Source organism: Orycteropus afer, unplaced genomic scaffold (assembly GCF_000298275.1).
Source record: "Orycteropus afer afer isolate SDZICR_OR568_19922 unplaced genomic scaffold, OryAfe1.0 scaffold00309, whole genome shotgun sequence".
Lineage (NCBI taxonomy): Eukaryota > Metazoa > Chordata > Mammalia > Tubulidentata > Orycteropodidae > Orycteropus > Orycteropus afer.
Genome location: NW_006921896.1, coordinates 4,230,448 through 4,237,877, shown reverse-complemented (window position 1 = coordinate 4,237,877; position 7,430 = coordinate 4,230,448).

Here is a 7,430-nt window from a genome sequence, read left to right as displayed (position 1 = left end):
ACCAGAGCTCCTAAGGAATGTATCTACCTGTTATAAATGATGACCTTATATGGCTGCTTATTGTTTGGCTGGAAGCCATAGGAGTGAGTTAAATTCCAAACCTGAAGGGTAACTAGGGGCCATTGGCTTAGGGGCTCACCAGGCTCTATCAGACCAGTAAACCTGGTCTTTTTTTGTGATTTTGAGTTTTGCTCCACATTGTTCTCCCACTCTATCCAGGAGCTCCTGCATTGATCCCTTTCTGAGTATTTGACAGTGGTAGCCAGGCACCATCTAGTTCTTCTGGTCTCATGGCTATATAGGCTGAGATTTGCGTGGGCCACTAGTCCCTTGGAGTAATTGTTCCCATACATTCTTGTTTTTTTCATTCTTCTTTGCTCTGGACAATGAGAGACCCATCGTTGCATCTGGATGACCGCTTGCAAGCTTTTAAGACCCCAGTTGCTACTCACCAAAAGTAGGATGTAGAACAATGTTTTTGTGTACTGTGTTATGCCACTTGAACTTGATGTCCCCTGCGACCCTGGTCCAGAGCCCACAGGTCCAACAACTTGCTCCATTGGGGTGGTTGACCGTGTCTAAGAAGTTATCATAACTTTGCCCCCGTTCTAATTATTTGGACATTATTACAGCACATACAAATTCGTATGTAGAAATATCATCTGCCAACCTTGTATATACTCAGGTGTACATTCCCTTTTACCTAAACATACCTGCTTATTCAGCCTTTCTTCCCATGTATTTACCCATAAATTAATGTTTGTTATCTCTGATAATGCTGTATTGTGTATGTTAAAGGGTTTATCTTTGTTGTCTGTACCTCTTGTGCACCTCTCAGTGTCTTCCTTTTCCTTGATGTTATTGTGTTGGTCATTTGTTTTTGGTATATTTCTTCTCCTACACCCAAATCAATACTTTTCTCTTACTTATCTAGTAATTTTCCCTGTCCTCCCATTTCGTCCCTGGTAACCAACTAATAAAGTTTCTCTCCACATATAAACCTTTCCTTGACTTTTTTACAGTAATGGACTAATACAATATTTGTCCTTCTGTGATTGACTCATTTCACTCAGCATAACATCCTCTAAGTTCATCCACGTTATGTGGTGTTTTGCGGATTCTACATTATTCTTTAGTGTTGCATAGTTGTCCATTATGTGTGTGTACCAGAGTTTGGCTACCCATTCTTCCGTTGATGGGCACTTAGGTTGTTTCCATCGCTTTGTTGTTGTGAATAATGATGAGATGAACATGGTGTTCATATATATCTGGGGTTTCGCTTCTTTAGGATATATACCTAGTAATAGGATTGCTGGATCAAATACTATTTCTATTTCCAACTTTTTAAGGAATCAGTATACCGATTTCCACAGTGGTTGTATCATTTGACAGTGCCATCAGCAGTTTATGAGAGTCCCAATCTCTCCACATCCTTGCCATCGTTTGCTATTTTCTGCCTTGTTGAATTTTGTTGTTAGTGCTGGGGTGAGATGGTATCTCCTGGTTGTTTTGATTCACATGTTTGTAATGGCTAATGATCGTGAACATTTCTTCATGTGTTTTTCAGCTGCCTGAATATCCTTGGGTTTCTGAGACAGTATCTCTATGGAAGTAGATTGCCCAACCTTCCTTCAAGGAATGGCTGGTGGGTTTAAACCACCAGTCTTCTGGTTGGCAGTCAAATGCCTTACGTACTATGCCACGGAGCTCCTAATATCTTCTTTGGTGAAGTGCCTGTTCATGTCTTCTGCCCATTTTTAAATTGGATTGTTTCTCTTTCTGATGTTAAGGTGTTGGAGTTTTCTATAAATTTTAGAGATAAGTCCCTTGTCAGATATGTCATTGACGAATATTGTTTTCCAATTTGTAAGTTCTCTTTTTATTCTTTTGGAGAAGACTTTGGATGCACACAAGAACTTAATTTTTAGAAGGTTCTAATCATCTAGTTTATCTTCTGCTATTTGTGCATTTTGGGTAATACTTGATAGTCTATTTATTCCATAAATCAGGGCCCTTAAGTTTGCCCTAGGAGCTCTGGTAGCACAGTGCCTAAGGCAACTGACTGCTAACCAGAAGGCTGGGCATTCAAACCCACCAGCCACTCCTCGGAAGGAATATGGGGCAATCTACTTCCATAGTGACACTGCCTCAGAAACCCAAGGAGGGGTAGCTATGAGTCGAGTCCGACTCCACGGCACATAACAACAACAACAACAAGCTTGCCCTGATTTTTTCTCTGATGAACCTTATAGTTTTATGTTTTAACATTTAAGTCCCTGATTCATCTGGAGTTAGTTTTTCTGTATGGTGTGAGGTATTGATCTTTTTTCATTTTTCTGCAAATGGATATCCAGTTTTGCCAGCACTATATTTCAAAAAGAATCTCTCTTCCCTATTGAATGGATTTCAGCCCTTTGTTAAAGATGAGCTAACCACAGGTGGTTGGATCTATTTTTCGGTTTTCAATTCTGTTCCATTGGCCTATGTGTCTGTCATTGTCCAATACCAGGCTGCTTTGACAACTGTGGCTGTATAGTAGGCTTTAAGATCAGGGAGCGTGAGACTTCCTACTTTGTTCTTCTTCAGTAGTACTTTGCTTATCCAAGGTCTATTCCCTTTCCATATAAAATTAGTATTTGTTTTTATTTCCATGTCCTTAAAGAGTGTTGATGGAATCTGGATCAGGATTGCATGGAATGTATAGATTGCTTTGGGTAGTATTGACATTTTCACAATGTGTAATCTTCCTATCCTTGAGCATATGTTCTTCTATTTATGCAGATTTCTTATAGTTTCTTGAAGTAGTGTTTTATAGTTTTCTTTGAATAGATCTTATGTGTTCCTGGTAATATTTATTTCCAAGTATTTTATTTTTTTTTGTAGCTATTGTAAATGATATTGATTTCATTATTTCTTTTTCAAAGACCTCTTTGTTGGTGTAGAGGAATCCAACTGATTTTTGTATGTTGATCTTGTATCCTGCCACTATGCTGAGTCTTTCAATAAGTTTCAGTAGTTTACTTGCTGAGTCTCTTGGGGTTTCTGTGTGGAGGATCTTATCATCTACCAATAGCAATATTTTACATCTTCCTCACTGTGGTAGTTAAGGTTGTGTGTCAACTTGGCTGGGCCTGTTTTGAGTGGCTGGGCAGCTGGATGTAGTTATTCCCCATGGTGAGATTGGTAATTAACTCCACAGTGGAATCTACTGGAGCAGCTGAGTAGCTGCTTTAGGGATGTAGGCTGCTTCCAACATATAAGAAGCAACTTTGAGGAAGGTCTCGAGCTTTTGGTACACTTGAATCCTGCATGTAGCCATGTTGTTGTTCAGCAACCTGCCATGCTCTGCCAACTTTGGAACTTTCAATGGACTTGAATTAATGGCCTGCCATGTGATTGGTTAACACCAGAACTATGCCTTTTTATTTGTCAAATTTGGGCTTGTCAGTCTCAGCAGCCAGCAGCTGCCTGAGTGAAGAAAAGCATCCAGCTTCAGTGGGCTGGGAGCAGGAGGCAGAGCTGAAGCCCAAGGTTGAGGGGCTTTCACCCAGCCCCTAGAGCTTGGAATTTTGAACTTGGACTTCCAGTCTCCAAAACTATAAGAGAATAAATCCCTGTTTGTTAAGGTCATCCCATTTGTAGTATCTTCTGTTAGAGTGACACAAAGTAACCAAAACACTTACCAATTTGAATGCCTTTCTTTTCATTTTCTCGCCTTGTTGCCCCGGCTAGGACTTCCAATACAATGCTGAATGGAAATGGAGATAGAGGGGATCCTTGTCTGGTTCCTGTTCACAAGGGGAATGGTATCAGTCTCTCTCCATTTAGAATAATGTTGGATGTTGGTTTTGCATATATGCCCTTTATTATATTGAGAAATTTCCATTCTATTCCTATTTTTTTGAGAGCTTTTTTTTTTTTTTTTAATCAGGAATGAGTGTTAGATTTTATCTATTGTCTTTTCTGCATCTACTAATATGATCTTGTGATTCTTTTCCTTTATCCCATTTATGTTATGGATTACATCGATTGTCTTTCTAGTGTTAAACCATCCTAGCATACCTGGTATGAATCCTACTTGGTCACAATGTATTATTTTTTTGATGTGTTATTAGAATCTATTGGCTAGGATTTTGTTGAAAAATTTTCCATCTATGTTCATGAGGGATATTGGTTTGTAGTTTTCATTTCTAGTAATGTTTTTACCTGGTTTTGGTATCAGGGTTATGCTTGCTTCATAAAATGAATTTGGGAGGATTCCATCCTCTTCTATGTTCTGGAATGGTTTCAGTAGGGTTTGTGTCAGCTCTTCTCTGAATGGTTGGTAGAATGCTACAGTGAAACTCTCTGGGCAAGGACTTTTTTTTGTTGGTAATTTTTTAATGACCTGTTCAATTTCTTCTTTTGTTTTGGGTCTGTTCAAGTTTTCTACCTCAGTCTGTGTTAGTTTCGATAAGTAGTATGTTTCTAGAAATCTGTCCATTTTTCCAGGTTTTCAAATTTTTTGTCTTAAAGTCAATTTCATCAAAAATTAATAATGCCACTTTTGCTCTTTTTTGATTGCCATTTGCTTGATATATCTATTTCCAACCTTTGATTTTTAGTCTCCTTTTGTCTTTGTGTCTAAAGTGAGTCTCTTATAGACAGCATATAGATGGTCATATTTTTTTGTCCAATCTGCAACTCTCCATCTCTTGAGTGGTGGATCTAATCCTTTTACATTTAGTGTATTTGTTGACAAGTATGAACGTATTGCTGTCATTTTGTTATGTGTTTTTTTGTGGTGTTGTTGATTTCTTTGTTCCATATAATTTTCTGTGTTGAGTTTGCTTTTTTTGTGAATTTTGTTATCATTTCCTTTGTTGTTATTGTTTTAGTATTTGCTAAGTATTTGTGTCTCTGCCTCTTTTTAATTTTGATGCAAAAATTTATTATTGTGATTTATAATTTTCTTCCCCAGGTTAGAACAGTCTCTTCTAGCTCACAATTGTTGACTTCCTTACCATTTAGAAATTCTGTAACTATACTATTTATTCCTCTTTTGGGTTTGTAGTTGTCCTCATTTGCTAAGTGATGTCTTTGGTTCCCTGCTTATAGTCTTCTAAGCTTATTTCATTTCGGATACTTCAATAATTGGGTTGATTTCTGGGTTATGTCATCGTGTGAGTTCATCATCAGGGGTTGTTTGCTGTTGTTAGTTCTCTGTCTGAAGGACTCTCTTTAGCATCTCTTGTAAAGTTGTCTGGTTTTAACAATTCCCTTAATTTCTGTTTACCTGGAAATGTCCTAATTTCATCATCACATCTCAAGGACAATAGGTTTATTATTTTTCTTTGAGGTTACCCTGTGAAAAGAGCAGGTTTATGGGAGAATATTTAGAGTTTAGATCTAGAAATGTTAGACATGATTTTTTTTTCCTCACAATTACAGACTTATTATAGCTAAACTATACAATTCAGGATCATCATGAAGATATGCTTCAGTGAGGTCTGGGAGGGTTCCCAAAGTGGAGTCTTCATATCCAGACAGGATGTGTCACCCTCCCTTCTCCAGCTAAGAAGCTTATAGAGCCTCTGTGTTCAAAATTTTTATTGGTTTCAATTTCTTTACATAGTCATGAATGAGGCCTTATTGTATATGCCTAACAGGTTAAATCATTCCTCCTCAGGCTAGTTGATTGTTCTAGTCCTTCTATTCTAGCCAACCCCCATCATTAGCATAAATCCTCAGATATTGTTTAGATTAAAAAGTTATTTCAATTACTTGGGATGCATATAATTAATTCAATTTCAATATTTCTTCATTGGTTTTTGGTGGGGTAAAATTTACATATGACAAAATGTGAAAATCTTGAATGTATCATTTGGTAGTTTTTGACAAATGCATACAATTTGTGTAGCAGAATTCCTTCTTAGGATAGAGAATTTTATAATCATGTAATATGTTTCCTCATGCCCACAGCAAGTCAATCTCTGACCCCATATTTCAGTGGCAATACATTTGTGACTTTTTCCTATCACAGATTAGTTACAATTGTGTTAGAAATTTCATATAAGTGGATTCATGTAGAGCAGGGGTTGGCCAACTGTGGCCTGTGGAACAATTGGACTATGACCCATTTTTGTACATCACTTGAACTAAAAATGATTTTTGCACATTAAACACACACACACACACTCAATGCCATTGAGTTGATCCTGACTCTTAGTGACCCTTCCTTTGGTTTCCTAGGCAGTATCTCTATAGAAGTAGATTGATTACCCAAATTTCCTTCCAAGGAGTGGCTGGTGGGTTTCAATCACCAGACTTCTGGTTAGCAGTCAAATGCCTTAGGGACTATGCCAAAAAGGGCTGTTTTAAAACAAAAACAAACAAACAAAAAGAATGGGCAACAGTAGGACTTCTGGTAAGATGACGGAATAGGCTGACAAGCTCCACAGACCCTCTTCAACAACTGAAGGTGCAGCCATTTTTAATCTCTACAAGCAGTGGCCATTTTGAATTTTAAAGTGATAGCATTCTCATTTGGATTCCAAGGACCTAAGAATATGCTCTGTTTGCCAAGGACAGCAGGGACTATGGAAGTCTGACAACAGGACAGAATATAGGGTGGTGAGTGTACAAGTGCTGCCAGCTAGTGAACAGAGGAGCACAGCACAGTACCCTGCTTTTTTGAACTCCAGCCTTCTGGTTAGCAGTCAAGTGCCTTAGGCACTATGCTACCAGAGCTCCTACAAACAAAACAAAGAAACGAAAATTGTGGACAAGTCACTCCAACATACAATTACCAATTATGTATAAACACAAAAATGTCACAATGTCTCAGAGACAACAGAACATCACAACCCACACAAAGAAGCAAGACAAAGTAGGAGAAACAAGGGACTAGGACAAAGACCCAAAACACATCCCTGAGGAAGACACAGCACTGGAACTCCCTGATAAGGAATTTGAAAGAATTATATTTAGGTACCTTCAATGAATTGAGAGACAGATTAAGGAACACACTGACAAAATTGAGGAAAACACAGAGAAAACCCCAGAACAATTTCAAAAGACAATACAAGAACAAAATGACAAAACAAATGAAAAATTAGAAATGATACAAAATCTACACACAGAAACCCAGAAGATCAATACTAAATTTTCAGAAATAGATAACTCATTGAAAGAGCAAAGGAGTAGAATTGAATCAATGGAAGAAAGAATTAGTGAGATTGAAGGCAAATACATGAACACTTCTTTGGAAAGGGATCAATCAGAGAAAAGATCAAAACAAAATGAAGAAAGCCTAGGGTTCATGTGGGATACCATCAAAAGGAATATTCTATGTATTACCAGAATTCCAGAACAGGAAGAGACAAATAAAACCACAGAAAAAATTGTCAAAGATTTGTTGGAAGAGAATTTTCCTGGTATGATGAAAGATG